Here is a 25,404-nt window from a genome sequence, read left to right on the forward strand (position 1 = left end):
AATTAATCGGAACATCTCAATTAATTAAATAGATTCAGTTGAACAAACCACCCACAACCGTGGACCATATCCAAACACTATAATTTCATAGACTCGGTATCAATGAGCGCCGGGCCATAACTCACGGCCATAAAGATCTATACATCATATAGATCCTCGATCTTTCAAAGAAATCATTGGAAAAAAGTCCAACGAGACTTCCAATGCATGCCATTATATCTGTCCCGTTTTAACGGGAAAGAATCCGAGGGAGTGATAAGGAGGGATATATTTCTTATTCGAGTGGTTGTTCCGAGAAAAGTCAGTCTCGGACAGAGAGTCGAAGGCGACGGACGTTAAAGTTGAGCCAATTTTGTGGGTTTATTTTTCGATTGTTTTTTTTTTGTGAATATTTGTGACTTGGAGTGTTTGTGTTGTGTGTTCTGGAATTCCTTTTAAGGTTGGTACTTTATATTGATTGGTTATTTAAGTTAATTGGTGGAAATATTGACGACATGTCATTTTTTGTATTTAATAGGATTCTTTAGGTGATTTGTCATTTTGTCGTGTTTATGTGTGTAATGGTATATTTCCGTTAGAAGACGTATTGGAAATACAACTTGTGAAACAATAATTTTAGGCTGGGTTTTGTTGAACAAGGGATACTAACGCTTTTGGGGTTACCTCTACCTTTGAGTAGGGTCAAACTAAAATGACTTAAAAAGATAAAAAGTTAAAAACCTCCAACTAAGTATGTAATGCCAGAAAAAAAGTCGTTATTAAAATATTTGTCAATATTAACTTATGTATATGCCGACTTATATACATACTTAATCAAACATAAATACAGGATGGCCCAATAAATTCGGCGAGTAAAATGTTTTTTGATATATTTTTCTTACTTTATAAACTTTTGCAAAATGTCACTAAATATGAAAACTAAGCATCACTATCATTTAACTTAAGCAAACGTATTATCTTCAAAACATAGCTCGAAATTAACTGTTTTCTTAACACCTAAATAATAAAATGTTTCTTCAAAATATTCTCCTTTACCTTTGATACTCAAACCCAAAAGTGTGTTAGTATTACAATAATATACCACAGTTAAAAAATGTCCACGTATTTTTTTTGGCCTTTTTGTACATCGATGTAACAAATATACCTTACCTACGGATATATTTATAATATAAATATAAATGCGTACCTATAAAAAGCCCTAATACCTACCTTCAAAGCCTAGGCCCCTCAGCAAGGTGCCCAATCACGCAGGCATTACCTACCGTAAATGTGTGTGGCCCAAAAATCTACAACAAGTGTAGGTATTGATATTTTTAGTAAGTTGTTTGCATCGATATTTAGGCTGGACTGTTCACAAACACATTTGTCACAGCCGTATACAAAATAGGCTGGAAGAAAAATTATAAATTACTCACGCTATAAGTCGTTCGTTTTTTTAGCATTAGAAATAAGGTAAACAATCTTGATGTGTCTTTTAATTGAAAAACACATTTCAGAAATAAGTTACGGCAAATATGTAACAATTATGAATCTAATACGATCATTTATATTCTTCTGCTTTCATAAGTAATAGTTATGGATTTTTAAAAAGCGTTTTTCATTTAAAAGACATGTCAAGATCGCTTACCTTCTTGCAAGTTCTTTCTAATGCTAAAAAAAACGAACTGTAAATTCCGGCGCCCAATTTCTGATAAATACTTAAAAGCTCGTATGTGCGCGAACGCCATAGTTTAAAGGATTTCAAAATCAGAATCAAAACTTTAGTTGATTTTGTAAAGGGTACATGCAAAATGGTATAAATACATAAAAATATACATGTACATTTAACAAAACAAATCAAAAACAGCAAAATAGCAAAAGCCGTATGCACATTTACAAAATATATAGAAACTACCTGATAAGACTTCATTTGATTTTTTTTTTTGTAAAATTATTTATTTACATACAATATATATACAGTGGTACATCAAACATCAAACATCAAACATCAACATTTATTCAGCAAATAGGCCACAAGGGCACTTTTACACGTCAACATTGAATTTACATAAAAGCAAAAATAATAACATCAACAATTTTATAAAATAAAACTAACAATTCAATCTAACGTATTACAATTACTAAGAGATGTATATGGTCTCTTAATGTCGAATTACATACAAAATACAGATAAAAAAACACACACAAAAAAAATCTATAATATTTAGAGGTGTAAATGTCTCTCAGGTGTCAGAACTATAAGATTATATAGTTTATCAAGTTATCCTTAGAGATGTATAAGGTCTCCAAGAGTCAATATCCTGTATAATTAATACATTCATTAAAAGAAAAGAAACATACGAGAACAGAATGAGGCGTCTCACTGTAATTAATTAATAAAAGTTACTAAGTATAGTATATATAGCTAATAGCTCGTGTTAGCTTAACAGACCAGTCTCCACAAACAGCACCCGTTCACGAGTATGACGCGTATCTCAGCCATCGCCTCCCTCAACCTTCATTCGGGAAAGTGGCGACCCGATCAACAACGCCACCGTAAGCAAAGACTTTTAAGCGAGCATGACATGTTCAAGCTACCGGCCTATATTAATATTAAAATAGTAATAACATGTAGCTGTAAGACACGGCATTTTGTGCTCATATGTTACATAAAAAGACAGTAATATAGCTTCACATAATTACTAGCCTAAGTTGACTTAGAGATGTAAAGGTCTCTAAGTGTCAGAAACATTAAAAATATAGGTAAGTATGTACAATCAAAAATAAAAATCAAATAAATAAATATGTACTTAGAGATGTATAAGGTCTCCAAGTGTCCAAAACTAAAATTAAATTAAACAATATAATCAAGCGAGAACATCATTGTCTCATGTGTCAATTCTACTGGACACTAGCATATTTAATTCACAATGTAAAAAAAAACAATATTTATTTAATTCTTATTATACTAATGAAATCAAGCTACCGGCTTAAAAGCATCTCTATCGTTTATAAAATCATTTACAGTGTAGTACGCCTTACGTAACAAGGAGTGCTTAATGTGCGACTTAAATTTATGAAGTGGTAAATTCACTACATCAGAGGGGACTTTGTTATAGAAACGTGTACAGTTCCCGACGAAAGACGTACTAACCTTACGGAGGCGGTGGGCGGGCACAGCAAGTTTATGTTTGTTTCTAGTGTTATAGTTATGGATATCACTGTTAACCTTGAATTCGTGGATGTTTTTCCGAACATACATAATATTCTCTAGTATGTATTGAGATGCAACGGTAAGAATGTTAACTTCTTTGAATTTCTCTCTTAGGGATACTCGAGCGCCCAGTCCATAGATGGAACGTACAGCTCGTTTTTGCAGCACAAATATTGTCTGAATATCTGCCGCTTTTCCCCACAACAGAATTCCATAAGACATAACACTATGGAAGTAACTAAAGTATACCAGCCTGGCCGTCTCTACGTTTGTCAGCTGTTTGATTCTCCTCACTGCATAGGCTGCTGAACTAAGTTTTCCGGCTACAACTAAACGAAATTAATAACTAGCTTAAATCTAAAATAGGCCCCTGAGGCATTGTACCAAGGATGCTGGCGGCATTTCCCCGCTGTATCGCAATACTGATACGTTGTGCGAGGTAGCCGCCAGCTCTTTCATTTGAAAGAAATATATTTATTTATTATACAAAAGGTTAATGGTATATGGCATTTGAAATAGTAAAAATAAAATAATGTATTATTCTAATCTCCTTTGCGTTTGGGCACAGGAATAGCATTCCACGCATACCGGAATATTACCTGATACCTGAGGGCTCACATGCCAGCCGGGCTTATCGCTTCAATCAACGATGTCTTCCAGATAACCTTTTGGTAGCAAAAAATAAAGGAATTAGGGGTTTGTTAATGTATTAACGACGCGTGTTATTTGTATGTGTTCTAGTTTTAATTTTAACCGACTGGAGAAAGGAAAGGAATGTTTTAGGGCCGATTTATTTTGTTGTTGTAATTTTCTTGATAAATTTGGTGAAGAGATAATGTACCATTACGCAAAAAACGACAAATAAATAACTTTAGCTGTATGAGAGCTCTACTTAAATATTTATTTTATTTTGTTTTTAGTATGTATTTGTTATAGCGGCAACAGAAAATACATCATCTGTGAAAATTTCAACTGTCTAGTTACCACGGTTGATGAGTTACAGCCTGTTGACAGACAGACGGACAGACAGACGGACAGCGGAGTCTTAGTAATTCATTACTTATTTATACTTTATTGCACAAAAGAAAACTTATCGTATAAAAGGCGGTCTTAATACCAAAAATATTCACTACCAGTCAACCTTAAGGCAAAGCAGAGAGATCGTGGGCGTCTACTAATCACTAAAGGTAACCTAAAATTTTACATACATACGAGTGAGCAACAACATAATAGGGTCCCGTTTTTACCCTTTGGGTACGGAACCCTAAAAATCATCGAGGGGTCAAACAGAAAACTGTGTTCGCGCGAACTGTATTTTTCATTTTTCTCTCCTGTGGGCAATAGTTAAGAGCTTGTGGACATGTAAGTAATGATTTTATCATAGTTCTCTAAACAAAAGGAGGACCTTTTCACGTGTATAAGGGTTAAATAAGAAAATTAACCTTTATAGCCCTTAACTCTTGTGTATGTCTACAGGGAAGACGTAACACAGTTTTCGGTTTGACCATGGGGTGGCTTAAATTTGTGCAGTCGAGTGTATAGTCTAGACCGAAACTGCATTCCTTGTACAGTCATCAGTCAGTCAGTTGTGTTCGTTTTTTTAGCATTAGAAATTAGGTAAACAATCTTGATGTGTCTTTTAGTTGAAAAACACATTTTAAAAATAAGTTACGGCAAATATGAAACAATTATGAATCTAATACGATCATTTATATTCTTCTGCTTTCATAAGTAATAGTTTTTGAATTTTAAAAAGCGTTTTTCAATTAAAAGACATGTCAAGATCGCTTATCTTCTTGCAAGTTCTTTCTAATGCTAAAAAAACGAACTATAGACCGAAACTGCATTCCTTACCGAAACTGCATTCCATGTACAGTCATCTAGTTGAGCAACGTACATTCGCAGACGTTTCGTAACTTTTGTAACAATAATGCAATAATTCTAAATCCGTTGATTTCTATTTTACGATTGACACAATATTTTGACTAGTAAATATTGATATCTATTGTTTTATTGTGTGCGTGACAGTGGCGCCGCCCTGGCGGCTATGAGACAAATAAAGTAGCTATACTCTGTATCTTTAGGTATTTAAATAAAAGTAAACAAACAATTTGTACATTTTCGGGTAGTTATAACATTTATTGGTTAACCAACCAAATAGAAAAGCGCCTGGATCAGTGACTAAACGAGCTGACTTTAACCTACATTATATGATCATGTAATGTTTTCATCTACCCTCAACTGGCTTAAGGAGCTATTTGAGGGTACACCTTTTGAAGGACACTTTTTGATACATGGAGATTGTAATCCTTACCTATAGACTAGGAATCCACTAGACCGAGTTTAGAGCAATTATTTCATGAAACCGATGATGCCAAAAATACGGGGGTGCGCGGGACGAGGTGAGCGAAGTCCCGTGCCGTGATTAGTCCGTTCAAAGACACGGACGTCACACAAAGACACTTTCGACTTGAACATGGAGTAAATTTACCGTATGCGTGGCAGAGGGGGTACTGCGACTATACTCAGTCTGGAGGATGTTCTGTGTGTCCTTACCTATCTCTATCTTCCATTAGTAATCCAGTTGACATCCGAATGTCACCTTTATGTTACAGAATCAGATTCATGTTGTTTACAACGCTCTGAATATGACCCCTGGGTGCATAGCCAGCATGCATAGCCGATCGTTAACGGTCCGTAGCGTCACTGTCGCACTAATATGAAAAAGTGATAGAGAGACACAAAGCGTTTCGTTATCGTAACGTAAGCGATTGCCACCTTGGCTAGGCACCCTGACTTCAGTTAAATATCAACGAACTAAAAAAACAAGTACATAACTCGACTAATCGATAATCACGATTTCGGCGCGGTCAAAAGGCAAAGGTAGGTAACGCAGAAAAAACGGAAATCGTGTCTTACTTTTCGTGTCAAAGTGTCTTTTGTGTCACAAATGGTTTCGTGACCCGGTGACGCTTCGGCTCACGATATGACGCGATGTGACGCCTGGTCGGTGAGAAAATCAGATGACCTTTTGGTTTTTGGTGGGTGGCGAATAGACACGATCTTAGTGACCGGAACTGATTATTTGTATTTTTAACATGAATATAATGTAATGTAGAGTAATGTAATGTAGAGGCCCAACGGAGCCGACATGTCCCATAGATAAAGGCTCCTTCTAAATACGAAGATTAAAAAAAAAAACATGAATAGTGAAAATATGTTTCAACGAAAATAGGACAAAAGAGTAAAACATCCATAAATTTAAAATATATGAATAATAGGTATTGTAGGATAAAAACTAAAAAATGCATACTAGCATGCATAAATATAATACTAAATACATATACTATGTATTAATCATTACACCATATAAAACAAAATCCCCCGCCGCGTCTGTCTGTTTGTGTGTTTGTATGTTTGTTTGCGATAAACTCAAAAACTACTGAACGGATTTTCATGCGGTTTTCTCCTATCAATAGAGTGATTCTTGAGGAAGGTGTATAATTTGTTAACCCGTGCGAAGTCGGGGCAGAACGCTAGTACATATGCATGCATATATGTAGGTAAAAAGAAATCGGTTAAAAATAATATCTACAAAGACATTTTTGCCAAAGCGTACGCTTTGGCAAAAATTAACTGGTCATACTGACAATAATATGTGATTTTTAGCAGCTTTTAACAAACGGTTTTTATATAGGGTGTCCCAACCTGCGTTGTCAAAAAAAATTTTTTTTCTTATACAACTTTTACATAATTTATTATAAATTAAAACTACAATCATTTCACTGAAATGCGTTGATACACAAACGCTAACGTTTATTAAAATTATCATCAACTAGCGACGCGCCCCGGCTTCCCTCGGGTTGCTCATAACAAATTATACACCTAAGGAAGGCCTCACAAACCAGTCTATTGATAAGTGAAAACCGCATGAAAATCCGTTCAGTAGTTTTTGAGATTATCTCGAACATACATACAAACAGGCGTGGCGGGGGACTTTGTTTCGGGATCCTATCTCATCGCATAATAATTGATTGTCATAATGTAATGTTACGCATAAATCTCTTTTCGCATATTTTTTCTCCAGCTGAAACAGAAAGTATTTTTGATAATATTTTGCATAGGTTGTGTAGAATAGGGTAGGTTAGGTTAGGTTCGTGTTATAATTTTTCAGAAATGTTAATATTTCCAGCACAATAACAATTATGCGAAATGAGTTTTATGCGTAACATTACATTAGGACAATCAATTATTATGAGACCCAATTGTTTCATAAGGTGTAGTGATAGTGATACACCGCAGTAAGAAAATGTTAGAGTATTATTGGGCCAGCCTGTATCCATGTTAACCAAGGTGCGACATTGCACAGAAATATAATTCTGTGGTTGTCTAGATTTCTTTTTCACACAAAACATATTATTTATGCAAAAATCACTCTAACCTTAACACTAAATTATCACGACACATAAAGTGGTCAGTCCGGTTCATGCATTATTTAACCAAGATTTATGTTTTAGACAAACTATTGATCACAGATATATGTTAAAACACTTTTTTATTTGAAATAACTAATGTAAGTAGGTAGGTATTAGCTTTAATTATACAGTCAAAATTAAAAGCGTAAAATACACCTATATAACAAAGTACCCCGCCGCGTCTGTCTGTTTCTGTGTACGTATGTTCGCGATAAGCTCAAGAACTACTGAACAGATTTTCATGCGGTTTTCATCTATCAATATCTATATTCTTGAGGAAGTTTTAGGTGCATAATTTGTTAACCCGTGCAAAGCCGGGGCGGGTCGCTAGTATATAATAAAACTAATAAATTGGCAATACTCAGAGAAAATTCAACTTAAAGTAACAACATTCTGTAAATATACAGTATGTGTCCGACCATGGGGCTTTAATTCCAGGGCTTGATTTTACTCGCTAAACTGAGCTACTTTTACTACGGGACCAACTCTAAAATCGGGATAAAATTTTTGGCTTTTCCATAGAAAACGTCGACATCTGATCAGACAAAATGTATGAAAACGTAAAAAAATTTTTCGGGATTTCGGGGTTGGTGCCATAATAGCTCAGTTTAGCGAGTAGAATCGAGACCTGAATTTAAAGCCCGATGGTCAGTAACACCCTGTATAAAAAATCATTGCGTAAATGTCTTCATAAGTATCAAAACATATTACTTACCCATTGTGTGAAGTCTTAACTTAACAAACGGTATTCTAACGACTCATACAAAATGTATGTATGTAAACAGAATATATGGCGCGGAAACAGACGCAGATAAATCTGACAGACGGACAAATTCAAACGTCTTGTATTTATTGCCTTAACCAGTTCCTATCTGTTAGAGATATATAAGAAATAAAGACTGTTAAGGCTCATTTAAACGGTGCGAGAACTCGCATGCGAGTTTCATTACATTACGTATTTTGGTCGGTCGGTTGAATTGGACGTAACCAACAGTCCGCAATGTAACTAGTTAATAGCATGAGAGTTCGCGAGCCGTCTAAATCAGCCCTAGTTAGAACAACATTTTGACAGTTCCGAACAACTGACAGGCCGATACCGTCCGGCGGACTGTTAATCAGTGGGCCCCTTAAATTTAGACGGCGCGCGAACTCGCATGCTTTTAGTTACATTAGTTACAAAGGATGGCCGACGACGGGCTGACGCTTCTGGCCTTCGTTTTCTATGACGCATCATAGGTGATCACGTGATGATTTACATAGAAAAATAAAGTGTCGAACGCTTGAACCCGGACCTGGACCGTTCTAGTATGATTAAGGTAATTTCAAACCGTCCCATGAAAAAAGAACTAATGGCTCTGTGAGCTGTAGACCCCATGAATCTCCATGGCTTCCCCATTATAAAAAATTATAATATCTAATTTACTCACAAAATTTCACGTTATACGGTAAAAAAATTAAACATGTAGAGCAGAACAGTCGGACAGACAGAAATTTTAAAGTATTTTTGCATTTGTCCAAGCTGAAACTGAGACACTTCGCCCACTCAGTCATAATTAATCATGAAACAAATTTGGATAGGGCACAAAAGCGTTTTGACACTTAATCTTGGCAAGTATTTTGCACTTCTTTCTTATGTCATATTAAGGAAAGAAAAGCTACAGGAATGTTTGTCGAAATTCGAAAACACACCTCATAATAAATAGGAAGCTTAGCACATGTATACTGATAATTGTTAACGCTGTGATGTCTGTAAATTGTCTTTCTTTTATACATGTCTTTGTTATCTACTAATAATATGATACGTTGGTACGAAACATGTCTGTTTTGAGCATAGCTCATTTTCGTGATTTATTCCGTAAATGAAGTAAGGAATGGCTCACTTAGCGCTTAGATTTATTATTTATTTATTTATTTGCCTTTTCCTTTGTCAGGGATCATCTTACACATATATATCTGAACAACTCCTTACCGGATCTGACTATCTCTGTATCTTTAGTTTTTTTTTTTGTTAGCTTGGTTGTGTGTCCCACTGCTGAGCAAAGGCCTCCCCTCGTTTCCTCCACTCGACCCTGTTTTTTGTAGTTTCCCGCCAATCCGGATAAAATGCGTCCAAGTCATCCCGCCATCTCCTTTTCGGTCTGCTTGCACTCCGGCCAGCACCATTTATGGTGTTCCGTGGGTCCCACTCCGTAACCATTTTGGCCCACCTTTCAGGGTGCATGCGGCAGACATGTCCAGCCCAGTTCCACGTAAGCTTAGCGGTCTTGACACCTACATCTACAACTCGAGTTCTGGAGCGCAGTTCAGTGTATCTTTAGGTACATAAATAAAATTTATTTATTAGCCTGTTGCGTCCCACTGCTGGGCAAAGGCCTCCCTCTCTTTCTTCCACACGTCTCGTTCTATGGCAATATTAGGCCAATCTTTCCGAAAGACGTCGAGATCGTGCCCAGTGGCGGATTTCCCATAAGGCACAGTAGGCCCGGGCCTAGGGCGGCAAGATATTAGGGGCGGCAAATTGTGACAAAAAATTCGCTGATGATAACAAAAAATAACTCAAAATTAGACCAGGCACAAATTCTCAAAAAAGTACCTATAGAGGGAAATGCTTGCAACACAATTTTTGACTTTGTACCTATTTTTATTTGAACTATCTAGGAGGTAAACATATCAAAAGTCCCCGGCCGTAGCCCTTGAGCCAGGGGAAGTGAGAGGTCTCCGAAACTGCCGGACCAATTAAGTTGAAATTTGGCACACATATGTAAGTTTGTGACCCAAAGATGGACGTGTAACGTAAATAACAGTACATTGTGCAACATGGGACGTAAGTTGAATATTGCAAACGAGAGTAAGTTAAATCGCGACGGCTTGCCGGAGCGATTTATAGGCTCGAGTTTGCAATATTATTACGCCCCGAGATACACACAATGTTTTTCATCACACTTGCGATACAAAAAATAAGTTTAAAGACAAAAACCTGTTAATTATGGCACTAGAAACTTCATAACTCCCTAGGGAAAACGAATTTTCTATAACTCCCGCTACGCCTACGTGCAATTCCACATTTACTGAGCGAGTGTGATGAAAATGAATTTTAAATATGGCCTCCATATTTTGGGGGGTAAATGAGAAAATTGAAAAATAAAGTTTTTCAAACTATATCGTGTTACATATCAAATCAAAGAGCTCATTGTAAGAATCTCAGATTTTTTTTATAATTTTAGGATAAATCGTTTAGCAGTTATTCAAGAAAATAGTTTTTAATGTTTTTGTAGGTACATGAAAGTCAATGTTATTGGTAAAACTGTCACTTAAAATGAATAAGTATTTGCTTATTTTTTTCATAAAACCTATGTTCCTATGATCATGTCACAAGGACGTATAGTTTCTAAGATATAATAAGCGAAAAACCGAAAAATGTGACCTTCAAACCAAACCCCCCAACTTTTGATATGTTCACCTCCTAACGAGTCCAAAAAAGTTACTAAGTAAAAAATGTGTCTCAAGCATTTCCCTCTATAATATATCTTTCCGTTGCCAGATCTAAATGTAGTCAATATGATGGGTGCTGATGCTGAGAAAGGGGCGGCTACAGGGCTTGGGGCCTAGGGCGGCAAAGACTGCAAATCCGCCACTGATCGTGCCGCCACCTCACCTCCTTCTAGGTCTGCCGTGACGCCGCCCTATGTTTGGTTGGTGTGTTAAATAAAAGTAAACAAACAATTTGTACATTTTCGGGTAGTAATAAAATTTATTGATTAACCAACCAAATACAAAACTACCTGGATCTGTCACTGAACGAACTGACTGCAACCTACATTATTTGATCATGTAATGTTTTCATCTACCCTCAACTGGCTTAACGAGCCATTTGAGGGTAGATTTTGTTTACTTTTATTTAAATACCTAAAGTTACAGAGTATAGGGTAAATATCAAATGCCAACTCATGGTAGCCGTGCTTACCTGTGTAATACCAGGCGTGTCTCACTCCGCGATTTCGTCGCTTTGCTACAGGTAGCTAAAAGTACATCCGTTCGGCCCCAATTTTGGGGTTTGCCATAAGCCGCGCGTGGCGCTGTCGCCACCTAGCGGCCATATCTGTGGTGATCGTAACAGACGCGTTCTGTTAGAGACTGAGTCTTCTGTACTTAGTACTATTATTTATTCTGTGGTAATACGGGTCATCTTAATCTCTATAATCATACATAAAACAAGCCTACATGATAACTTTAACACCAAAGGCGCGACACACCGGCAACTGAATTAAGACGGCCGTAAATGCAAATCGGTACTAATTTTACTGCGTGCTTATTAATTTTACCTCTTCATTTACCGACTGGAAAAAGACGATTGCTATCTTAATGTTTACTTTAATACAAAAACGGAATCGGACATTAAAATGTGAAATGCCGTTATATTATTCCGTTTTTATGGAACATGATTTTTATTTATTTAAAATTTGCGTTTAATTTAATTAATACATTTAAATATGTAATATTTACCGCTTACTTATCAGGTAATAGGTGTTTCCCAACATAATGTATTTTTTTTTTCAAAAATCCGACCACCTCAAGTTTCATCTAAACATCCAGCAACGCAAAACTATTCTAACCTACCAAAACTATGCATTAAAAACCGAAACACATCCAAACAAGAAGGAATTAAAATTCCAAAACCGACTAAAACGGCCACCAATTAAAAAATAATAAAAGGCGTCTTCTCAGAAGGAATACTCCGTGTAATACAAAGGGATTCCTGGGTCATTAGTTACTTTGTGTAGGTTTTTGCGAAAAGGAATTCGGAGTTTGAGATACGCAGTCTATGCGTCTTTTAGGAAGTACAGTCAATGAGTTTTCGGAACTTATGTACGAAATATCATTTGATATGTAGGTACTTATACACATTTTATACATATACATTTTACATATACATTTTTATATACCTATATTTATATATTTTACCTAAACCTACATACACTCCTACATATGTCGATAAACCGTATCGACTATCGATACTATCGACTTCACCTCTGTTGCGCGGACGCCGGTCCCTAGCTACAAGACCAGTTTGCGCTAGGGCGGAGGTGAAGTCGATAGTATCGATAGTCGATACGGTCCTACCACCATAGATATTTACCAGTCGCTTTCTAAGGAAAACATCGTGAGGAAACCGGACTAATCCCCATAAGGCCTTACCCTCTGGGTAAGGTCAGATGGCAGTCGCTTTCGTAAAAACGAATGCCGACGCCAATTCTTGGGATTAGTTGCCAAGCGGACCCCAGGCTCCCAAGAGCGTGGAAGAAGAAATCAACTGCAATTAAGGTTACTCTTCGAAGGCCGTAATATGTGACACGCTCATATGGCTCTACAAATAAGATCGAGTTAGATATTTTTGCGGCCTTCGTTGTGTATATTATTTCAGGTGACTGTACGTAGGGAGTAACATACTGTGGAACCGTTTATGGTGGTATTTGGTAATATAATAGTGCTATATAATAATAAAATATTCCATCGTATTTTCACGGAAACGTACGAACGTGTCTTGCTGTTTCAGCCAGTCGGTACAAAAGTACTACAAAACATACATACATATAATCACGCCTATTTCCCGGAGGGGTAGGCAAAGACCACGGATTTCCACTTACTACGATCCTGACATACCTCTTTCGCTTCCTTCACTTTCATAACATTCCTATTTCCTCATTACACGCTCGCCGGTTTAGTAAGGGTGCTCTTGACTTGGCCTTTCTTCACTGTAAAACACGATGGCTAAGAATTTCCGACAAAATACGATGGAAAATATTTATGCAGTAATTAGTTAAGTTCAGTGTTGCCAACTCGAATTTTGAAAAAATGCTAGACTAATGTCTGGATTATGCCAAAATTTTGCTAAAGTGTTTTGAAATATGCTATAAATAATGCTAAAATGTCACTTGAAATTAGAAATTTAAAATACATACATTTTTCAAATTTGCCGGCTTTTTCTACTGCCAAGATCTGCTTGACCAACTTTATATAGTCCGTCGACGAAAGTCAAATTCATATGAAAATATGAACCACACAAGGCGATGGTGCATATTGTTGCTGCCAAGTTGGTGTAAACTTGGCTTAGACTAAGTTATGCAAAAAAATATGCCAGATGCTAAATGGAAAATTTTGGTGCCAAAGCGAGTGAAAATATGCCAGATCTGGCATCATTTATGCCAAGTTGGCAATACTAGTTAAGTTACAGGCAAGTTAATATGGTTACGCATGTCGAAGTGATAGAGGCTGGACCGGTCCCGATAGGATCTGGGTCCGAAATTCCATGTTCATACACTTGCGGCAGAGACAAACGGTTTTTAGAACCAGTGTAAGAGTGAATGAATGATTGAACGAATGGTAAGTTAATATAGGTACAAGAATGAATGAATGATTGAACGAATGGCAAGTTAATATAGTTACGAATGTCGGGCGACTCAGTTATGTTCTATAGGTTTTGGAAAACATAGCCAGGGAAGGATAGCATATTATTTATTTTATTTTTATTTATTTTACAATCCAACAAAAACCGTCCTACATTAGAGTTCTAATTGCATATTCGATTTATTTCCGATATGTCACTGACAGATCAATCATATCGGAAGTAGATCGAATAACTAAAACTCGAATAGTCCTGCTAGTCCCACAGTAAGCTTTAATATTAAATATAAACTTTAATATTTCTGATAAACACACAAATAACCCAAGCTGCATAGATCGCCATTGTTAGTAGCTCGGTTAATTACCACAGAATAAATAATAGTACCAAGGTATTACTTATAGCGTGTCTTATTTGATTTTTTTATTATTTTATTTAGGTAAGTAGGTTTGATACCTGATGTTGGGTCACCAGTAATTCTTTCATTCAATTTGATTAGCAAAACAATCAAAAAAGCAACGTCAAAGTGATATATCGAAGGTCGATATTGTTCGGATTTTTTACAATGTATTTCAACTATGTACTTACAATTTCCACGAATGATTAAAAAGAACATGATTGGATAAGGATATTTTTTATTGTTTAGGTGCATATATCAAGTAATTTGTTTTGTAACCTTTAAGGATGACTCACGTTAGACCGGGCCGTGTCCGGGCCGGAGCTTCCGGAGCTTACTTTTATATGACATCACAGGCGATCACGTGATTCTTTCCATAGAAAACGATACGCCTGAAGCTCCGGGCCGGACACGGCCCGGTCTAACGTGAGTCATCCTTTACTTGACTCTAACGTTTTTTGGTGCAAAAAACTTTGATTTATGCATAAATAAAGCATAAATAATAATAAGGCATAAATAAAGCTCATTCAGAATGCGAAATGGTTGATTTGCTTTTTAAACTATAGGTAATTGCAGTTGCAATAAAAAAAGAAGTTTCTTATTTGTACATGCATAAAAATGAATATCTGGGAGACCGAGCTTTGCTCGGAAAACGTATAAAAACTCAGAAATGCGCATTTTCCAGAGATAAGACCTAACTAGATCGATTTATCGCCCCCGAAAACCCCCATATAGCAAATTTCATCGATCTCGTTAAAGCCGTTTCCAAGATCCCCGAAATATATAATAATATTATAAACAAGAATTACTCATTTAGTGTATTATAGATTACCTACTTATAAGTAGGTACTTACCTACTCTTTTATATCTTCACTTATTTATTGACGTTATTTAAAAATGCCTCCCTCAAATTAGTTCTAGTAAAAAAAAATACTTTGCTAAGCTTGAAATGGTTAAAAATTTAAAACCTTTTTAAAATCATGCAATTACCTATACTACTTACTACTATAGTTTAGTTGAATTTATAGTTGTTTCGATTGCGTAACAAAACAGTCATATACATTTACGACTAAATGAAAATTGTAAATCATTAAAATTCATCTAAACCTAATTTCTAAATTAAGACATTAAACAACTGTACCGTTATTCGGAACCTAATAATAATATTGAGAGTGGCAACACTGTTGTCGGTCGTATTGTCCTTTTCTAGCATATACGTCCCTCTCTCTCCCACACTCCCACCACAGCAGTTTGCTTTTTGGCGGTTGTCGCAAAAACAAATTTCCAACTCATTGGCTTGCTGTTTTTCCATCTGGAAGGTCGTGAAGCTAAACTGCTGGTGAGTTTTTGAATTTGTACCCCAGTTTAGCTGACTATATTGAAAAACAGTTTCTAACGGCTTTTGCCGTTCGAAATAAATATTTAAATTTAGTGTCCGTTAAACTATCTAGCAAATAAAAACGATCCGGAATAGTAATGTGTAAGTTTTCAAAGGCTGCCTGCGCGCACCGTGGCTATGCTAATGAAAATACTAAAACACATAATGTTAGAAAACACATCGAGCTGGTAAAGCGTGCACTTGTCACCATTAGAATTTAATTAATATTATACCTACATTAAGTATCTCTTCTGAGTCTTATTACTTATTACTTTAAATCTTTGTGTGTCTATAATAACGGTTGAAATTAGGTATAACACTTAAATGGTGATGTGTGGAGGCATACCCTTCAGTTTTCAAGTGATTTGTGTTTTCGAATACGAAAGGATCGGATAGTTTAATACGTGTTACGTAGAACCTACGTATTAAGGTAGAAGCTTATAGACGTGTAGGGTTTATCTGTCCAAGTATCTATCAGCAACTTGTCGGTTTATCCCGTTCCGGATTAAATATAATATTCCAAAATATTTTTTTTGGTAATATACTTGCTGATAAATAACGTGTACCCGCTTAGGAGTCGACGAAGCCCCGCTTCGCGGGGCTTCTATTTCCGCTCTGAGGGACACAAGGTAACGAACAAACCTACATCGCAAGCATTGCATTTATTTTTGTGGAAAGTGAGTACTTCGGCAGTACGTAAACTTAAGTCTGACTAGATAACGAGAGAGATTAGCATGGCTCTGCGCAAGAATGACATGGAAATCCTTAAGTATTTCACTCCTTATCTACCAATTTATATCTCTCCAACTAGATCTTTGATTTAAAAAAAAAAAAGATGGTTAAAATGTAGGTAGATAGGTATCTCTTTAAAAAAAATAACAGGTACTAACAGCTTAAAAGAACTCTTGAATGTAGTTGCTATATGTGCTTGTATTATTTTGGATTTGAATAACTTGATTATTCATTCTATATGTAACTATAGGTACATACAAGACGGTCAATCTTTAAGCCTACCTACCTACCTACATAAATAGTACCTACACTTGTAAACGTTTTAAATAAAATCGGAAGCCTGTGACTTGAAAGGGCATTAACGATATGGGAATGTTTAGATTGATTCATTGACGAAGACGCATGGTTTGCTTCATAATTTCAAATTATATTCGCTAACTGTAGAGTTAAAGTTTAGTTATGGCAAATCTCGTCACCGTGAATGACACTTTCTAAAAGTGCCTATTAAAGTAAATCCTTTCCCCTTGTCGAGCGAAGAACTCGCAACTAAGGGAATATTACCCATAAACTTCATTTGAATGATATTCTTAAGCTATGTCTGTTATGGTTCCACCTGCGTAAGGTGTGCCTAAGAGAATCTTTTATTCAGGCACAAACTAACGTCAAGTTATCTGTGATGAAACCAATATGTTGTGTACCTATTTAAGCCTGCGCAAGGCTGCCATGTTTCCACCTGCGTAAGGTGTGCCAAAGAATCTTTGATTCATTCACAAACTGATATCAAGTTATTGATGATGATATTACAACCTATATAAGCCTGCGCAAGGCATGTCAGAAATTAAATGATATGGTCATAACACAGGCGAGCGAGTAGGCCACAATCATAAAAATATAACAAAGATGAATATGTAAATACATCCTTTTGGACAAAGGACAAGTGAAAAGGGTTCTAACAAAATAATGTTCTGGGTAAAAATCAGTCGAAATAGGCTTCGTTATTCGAGGTTTCATTTTAGTTTACCAATCTATTTTAAGGGTCCCGGACACCCTATTGGCTAAACCCAAAATTGGACTAATTAACATCTCTAAAATTATAATATAATAGGTATAAAATAACCTAAGATTCCAGGCCTATCTCGACTCATTTTTATTTTAAAGATGAAAAAATCTTTGCACCCTAATATAAAATTGTGGTCTGGAGACGCTAAGCCTCATAACGTGGGTGGCATGGATAATACTAAGAGATTTAGTCACCTAAATTCGACCATAAGCCCAGGCAGAATATTGATATTTAGAATAAGGTGTGGTCAATCCTCCAAGGTCCAGATAATCTGTGGACTCTAATTAAATCAGGCTCACTTAAGCTCACGACACAACATAGCTTACGGTTCAATTCTGAAATAAGCTATGTTTAATATCACTCATGGTGTGAAAATAAAATTACAAGAGCACAAACAGCCTGCTCAAGGTGTACAAAGGGTTCCGTTTAGCGGCCCTATGAATATCTAAAAACCTTTGAAGTCTATGCCTGCTATGACAGACTCGAAATTAATATAAATTATATTTGCCTCGAGAGCACTAGTCTTTCAGTTAACATTTTTACGAGTACCTACCTATGTAGGTACACGACATAACCAAGGTTACCTATTTAATTATTATATCCCTGACTGGCATGGTATAGGAAAATTGTCATGTGCTGCACAAGCATGTTGGAAATAAAAATATACAAAACTGACCAAACTGGGCGTTTATGAATGCTTTATTTTACACCCTTATGTCTGCCTTGTGAACCTTGAGGATTCGAATCACCTTGATCGTAAGTGCTCCTATGCACAGATTAAGTTTATTTTAAACTACCCATGCACTAATCTCAAGGGCACGTGCTTCTATGCACGGACCAAATATTGTTATCACTTAATTCACTTATCATTATTCGTCATAGTTTGATACTATACGTTTAACAAATGTACCCACCGTGGAATGTAATGTACCCAGTCATAAGGTTTTTAATAAACAGTGACTTAATGGTTTGCACGAACGATTCTAGTATAACTTCTGGGCGGTCACGTCTAGGGCATGACCCTCTAGTTCTCAATTTATACAAAATTATAGCATTGCGATACTGTTTGCTTTGCACAATGTGAAACAGCAGCAAGCCTTGCGAAAAGGCGAAGCTATTTTGAAAGGCGAGTACTTTTCAAAAATACATTGTAATATTTATAAATATGTTTTTGTCGTGGAACAAGTACACCCAAACAAATGCAGTCATTTATTATAATATGTTGGCAAAACTCTGCAAAAGAGTTATATAGTCTGTCTGTACAGTGTAACTTGAAGGCATCAATGCACATGAATCTCTTGAAACATGGTGGATCATTAATTTACACCCCGTCTGTGTCTTGCTCCTATTTCCAAATCCACAAGTTAAGGACCTCAACCTATATATAGGTACCCTTCTTGCTCGAGACCTGTAAAAAATGTGCACAATAATTTCATGCAGTCAAGTGTCGGAAAACTAGGTCCACACACTTAGCGATATCGTGAATATATATCCAAGAACTCTGTATATTGCCTCTCAGGAGGCGGGATGTTATTAGACTAACCTATAGTAGGTAGTAGGCCAGAGATATAGTATACAAAAGTACACTGGCCCAAATTAAGTAATATTATATTTCAGAATATAAAATAATTTACAATCTTGCTATTATTGGAATATAAACAAGTAACAATTATCCTTAGTTCATAAGGAGGATAAGTATACCTAAATATATAATAGATTCGACAAAGTGTTGATTCTAGCATTGGATAAAATAGCTCCCTCTTAAAGGGCCTCTGCGCTGTTGGCTTTGGGGCCACAGGCGCCCGGCAAATGGTAATAGGGAACCCCCTGGTTTCCCACAGCAAATAATGTAAAATCACGAAATAAGCACATAAATTTGTATTTCGGTTAAAAGCACCTATGCGATGAGCTAGGGTTTCGAATTAAGTATCTGATTCCTTATAATTTACACACTGAATAGAGAAAACTGAATATTCAGAATTAAGCAATGTCTATGAATAGTTTACAGAAAATTAGCCACTTTAGCGGTCAGAACCAATAAAGGCTTATGTCTACCAGTAGGCACCAGATAAAGTAAACCACTAAGAAACTACTCTTACTACATATATACAAATTTTTGAGTAAAATTAAGGTTATGATAGCTAAACATGAATTTAATTAGAATGACTCTGCAAATATTATTGATAAAGTTCTGTAGTAAATTCTACACAAAAACACCACAAAGCGTCATAACTAGTGCCACAGCGCAGTGAACACATGAGTGTTGTGGCTTAAGCTCTCATAGTAACCTTCACACTTTTAAGCAAGGTTTATTTATGTACACTGACTTGCGTTCTCGTTAGTAAAGCGTTTAAAAGGGTTAAATGCATTTTATAGCTATAACTATAACCTATAACCAAGTATATGGCTTACAGTCATTAAATAAATTTAGTGATTCCCTATGACATTTCAATAAGTACCTAATTTTATTAACTCTGTTTGTGGTGATAGTGATATATAACGAATAATTAAAATATTCGTCTACTTAATCCCGAGGGATTCTGGAAATAAGAAATGTCCTGTCCTTGTTATATTCCTGCAACTGCTTACTTTACTATTATAGATAATTATTATCAAATTTGATAATAATTGCGACTTATAAATAAAAACTACTCTAGTACTTTATTATTTTTATCTCTTCATACTTGAATTACATTACTCCTTATAACAGATGTGTATGCTCCTTGAAGAGTAGACTGACTTATCACATCTTCTTTTACCTAGTTTTCACATACATTTAAGTAATTAAGTATAGCACCCTTGTGGTGACTCACTTATTCTTTTTGAACATTTATAAGTACATTAAGTACGTATATAAAATGTTAAGTTAGTATCATAATATAATGGAATATCAAATTGTATGCTTTACTAAATACCTCTCTCCTCACAGGTGTTAAAATAAAGGGTGTACTGCATAATTAATTAAACACTCATAATATAATAATATTACATATACATAGTTAATAAGTACATGTATAATCACATTGGCTTGGCGTCTTCCCACCACCAGGCGATAACAAACACGTCTCAATATTATTATTAGGTTCCGAATAGCGGTACAGTTGTTTAATGACAGCGTTTTACACAAAAATAAAACGCTAATTAAATAACTTACCCTATTCGGAACCTAAAGTTTTAATCCTGCCTGGTGTAAATATGTATAATTTTGAGACAATGAGTTGGAAATTTGTTTTTGCGACAACCGCCAAAAAGCAAACTGCTGTGGTGGGAGTGTGGGAGAGAGAGGGACGTATATGCTAGAAAAGGACAATACGACCGACAACAGTGTTGCCACTCTCAATATTATTATTAGGTTCCGAATAGGGTAAGTTATTTAATTAGCGTTTTATTTTTGTGTAAAACGCTGTCATAAAATTGTATGACAGTATGTTTATTTATTAATTATTTGTCATAGAAAACTCGTTTAATTTTGAATATAATTGCTTGTCACGACGCCATCTTACGGCGAGTAGTCACACTAGGTCGTAACCAGTTTGGCTACCAGTACCCAAATTTGTTTATTTATTACTTAAATGTGCATGCGGACGGTACCGGCGCGAGTATCATTGAAGCGCGCTGCGCTGCTGTCGGTGCTTGTTTTTTGAAGGCGACTAATGTGTGTATATTTTTCTGTTTCACGCCCGGGCTACACTGAGTGATATTAAGTTTGTTTAATTATGAATGGGAATGGATTCCTCGCGTCATCCCGACATTCTGCCACGGCTCATGGGAGCCTGGGGTCCGCTTGACAACTACTCCCATGATTTGACGTAGGCAACTAGATTTTACGAAAGCGACTGCCATCTGACCTCCCAACCCAGAGGGTAAACTAGGCCTTATTGGGATTAGTCCGGGTTTAATTATTAATATAAATACAAAATGTATCCCATTGCATACTTATTACCACGTTGGTGACAAATAGGAAGCGGTCTCCGCTGCCAATAGACGTCGGCAACCCCAGAGTTCAAATAAATATATGTAATTGTATTACATTACCTTTTTTGAAATTATACTTCTTTTTAAAATTTTGCTCGTCAGATCTCTCGGCAATATCAATACCTATTCATACTAAAATTATATTGTTATGGTGTATAGGGTAACGATATACTCGTACAACTGAATATCAAAATATTAATAATGTTGGATCAAAATATTATGTCATTGTGATTAATTGTTATTAGAGATAATAAAATAAGAATAAAATATCAAAAAATGTTTATTTCGCCTTATTACAAAGGATTTTCGGGTAGTTATAACATTTATCGGGAAACCGACCAATTACGCCGCCTGGACTTTAACCTATTACATTATTATTTGATCGTGTAATGTTCTATTCTACCTTCAACCAGCTTAAGGAGCCATTTCAGGGTAGATTTTGTTTACTTTTATTTAAATACGTAAAGATACAGATTATGATTCATAACCAGTTATTAAAATCAGAATACGCCTGTATGTCCCGACCATGCGCCTGCGCCACACTTATCTCCTCTGGGATCGCCCTTTTTTACAACACCGCCGCCCAAAATTTCCGAAACTGTTATATTTTCGCGAGAGCCCTTATTTAATCATTTTTCAAGTTTAACTTTTCGGTATCGCACGGGAATCTGGAAATTTTATTACGCATTTCAACTGGAGCTCAAGCCGTTATTATATGTAATAAATAAATTAAGTAAGTTTCAAGTTTAAAATACTAAACGGATGTTGTAAGAACGCGCACTCATTGATGTAACTTAAAAACTAAACACTATAGTTTCACTTAGCTTTGCTTTTTGGGTGCTAAAAAACCCTTTTTTCCCGGTTATTAGTGTAGGTAGGGGAGACCGAGGTGAGTTGTGACAGAGGAGAGTTGTGGCAGTGTCGATTTTTTGGAATCTACTAACTGTTAGTGAGCTCGCAACAGTGTGCGTTTGTTAGCTCGCAACTTGAACTAACAAACGCACGCTATTGCGACCTAGTTTTTAGTTAATAGATTCCAAAAAATCGACAATGTCACAACTCTCCTCTGTCACAACTCACCTCGGTTTCCCCTACTTATATAGTGCATAATTGTTTTCCTTCGTATTTTCACGGAAAAGTACGAACGTCTCTTACTATTCCAGTCAGTCTCGGTACAAAAAGTACTGACGTTGACTGAAGTAGCATGACAAATACGAACGTTTCCGAGAAAATACGATGGAAAACAATTATGCACTATATCAGAATTCTGTACCTACCTATATTATTTTGGGTAAACAAAAATCATCTCGAACTAAACGCATATATACCATATCGTACCGTCGTGGGTTATCAAAATAAAAAAAACGGTTTTGGAGACTATCAAAGTTTTCCCTTACCTAAAAGTACCTAAACTAGAATAGTACATTTCGATGCTAGTGCGGAAGGTATGTCATTACTTCACGAGTACCGAGATATCTTGCCACGAGCCGCAGGCGAGTGGCAAGACTCGGGACGAGTGAAGAATGACATTTCCGCACGTGTATCGAACGACGTTTTTTAATACAGTTGCGAAAAAATAACAAAAACATTGTTAATCGTACACTAAACAAAAGTGGTAACAGTGACAGCTCGGTTAGACGTCGTCTTTAAGTATATTATATCTATGGGCGTTTGGCAGCTATTCCGTTCCATTCAGTCAACTTATTAAGAACGGAATTTTCAATATTGAATATTAAAAAATAAACGTGTTATAATGATGAAGAGGTAAGTAATTAAATATGAAATATGTAATATTTTTCGTATTCTTACATTAACGGTAGGTTTTTATGCTGATTACGACGTTTAAAGGAAACTAATATTAACACTCATCAATAAGTAGTCGTGAATTGGAACAAGTATAAATTTAAAAAAATTGGAAAAGTAAAAAGCACTAGTTCGAGATAACCAACTTTCCGCACGCTAAACAGCTACGTAAAGTAGCACTTTTTGAGCAACTGTATTAAAAAACACATTATAGTCATATTACCCTCCTATTTTGTCCATCATGAAATCATCATATACATATATTATAGTAAATAGTTATTTACGATACAAGTGCGAAAAAGAGGAAATTCCGGACCGAAGGGAGTGTTTTAAATTTTATTTATTCGCATGTGTATCGTACAACATTTTACAATACATATGGCCTTTTAAACTTTTGACATTCGCACGAAAAGTGCTGTTTCTCGCACTATTGCGGAAAAATATGACCATAATATATCTAAAAGAGTTTTATGAAACGTGCAACACTAAATTAAAACGTATAAGTTTAACACATGGTATAATAATATACTCCGCCTGGTACTCTCTTCCCGTCTTTTCTAGGTCACCTGACTGACACAAGCCTACGTCATCATGCGACAGCGCTATATGATAATACGCGATAGCGCTATATATAGCGGCTATGTTAGTGTGACGTAGGCCTGTGTCACTCTGGGAAGAGAAGATCATGTTTTATTAGACTATGAGTATAACATTAAAAATGAAAGTGTCATAAACGCAACAGTATCTGAATGTATACTGACTCTAACTGTATATTTGTCACCTTATGGTTATTTTAACATGTTTTTAGAGATGAATATGTAAATGGTTATGTATGCCGAATCAAACGAATCGATGTTCTTTATAGGTTGCCATTATACTTGCCAATATAATTTGAATCTTATTCTAAAGTGAATAACTTTGCTTTTTACGCACTTAATACGTAAATGTAACTTGAACTTTTATTGCCAATGGTATATTTGGAACGTAATATATTATAGTTTCTCTCTTAGGCACTGGTCCCACCGCGAGCTAGTAAGCTATGAAGCTATCGGCTATAAACACGAACAAAAGATAAGCACTCCCGTGTAAATAAAAGAGACACGGCGGTATTTATAGTTACTCGCCCAGCGGTGAGCTATAAATATCTCATAGCTTACTAGCTCGCGGTGGGACCAGTGCCTTAAAGTAGTTTTACTATTTTGGCTTGCTATAAAAACATTCTTAGTGTTCGCTTAAACTATTTGCAATGGCAAAATGTGAAAGTGCCGTGATAAAATCATGAAAAAATTACGTTTACTGTGACATTCTAATTCTATATTCATTCTATATTTCAAACGTACGTTTTTTTATGATTTTATGACGGCACTTTCACATTTTGCCACAGTAAACCCTGAAGTATACATTTAAAAATAATTTAAGTGTGCAAGAGGGAAACCATAACGTTTATGAACATTTTATGAGTGCGAAAAAGGCAGAAATATAAAAACGTGATTACTTTTGAGCTTCATAGCGGCCGCTAACGGCCGCTTGAATACACCAAAACGTAACTCTAGAAGACTGGAAAATACGGAAAGCTATATTCAGAAGATACCAATTCAGCAAAAATCCAGCTGTATTGATAAATCTGCTGGATTGTAATCCCTAGTCGCCTTATGGCTCCTCTACACGATGGGCCAACGCCGGCCACTCCAAGGGACGCATTTATGCGTTAGAGGGAGCAAGTGATATTACTATCTCATTCTACCGCATGCCTGCGTCCCTTGGAGTGGCCGACGTTGGCCCATCGTGTAGAGGAGCCATTACGCTAATGTAGGATTATATATATTGAAAGTATTCATACTATAAAAGCAACTTGACCAGTATTAAGCCCTTATCTTACCGGCTAATCTTCAGTAGCGATATCTGCACAATTTTGACAGGCACTGTCATTAATGTGGTCTTACAACCTGTCACGGCAACCTGTCAAACTTCTACCAACCTCTAAAAAGTTT

General features: G+C 36.0%; 1 protein-coding gene across 1 annotated transcript in view; it reads left to right on the forward strand.

Moving 5' to 3' along the window:
* Window positions 1-213: 213 nt before the first annotated feature.
* Window positions 214-25,404, forward strand: part of LOC134677871 (extracellular serine/threonine protein kinase four-jointed) — a 38,051-nt gene continuing 12,860 nt past the window's right edge. The window contains exon 1 of the mRNA XM_063536301.1: window positions 214-439. The gene's annotated coding sequence lies outside the window, so the exon portion shown is untranslated. The remainder of the gene's footprint in view (window positions 440-25,404) is intronic.

This window comes from Cydia fagiglandana, chromosome 27, assembly GCF_963556715.1.
Source record: "Cydia fagiglandana chromosome 27, ilCydFagi1.1, whole genome shotgun sequence".
NCBI lineage: Eukaryota > Metazoa > Arthropoda > Insecta > Lepidoptera > Tortricidae > Cydia > Cydia fagiglandana.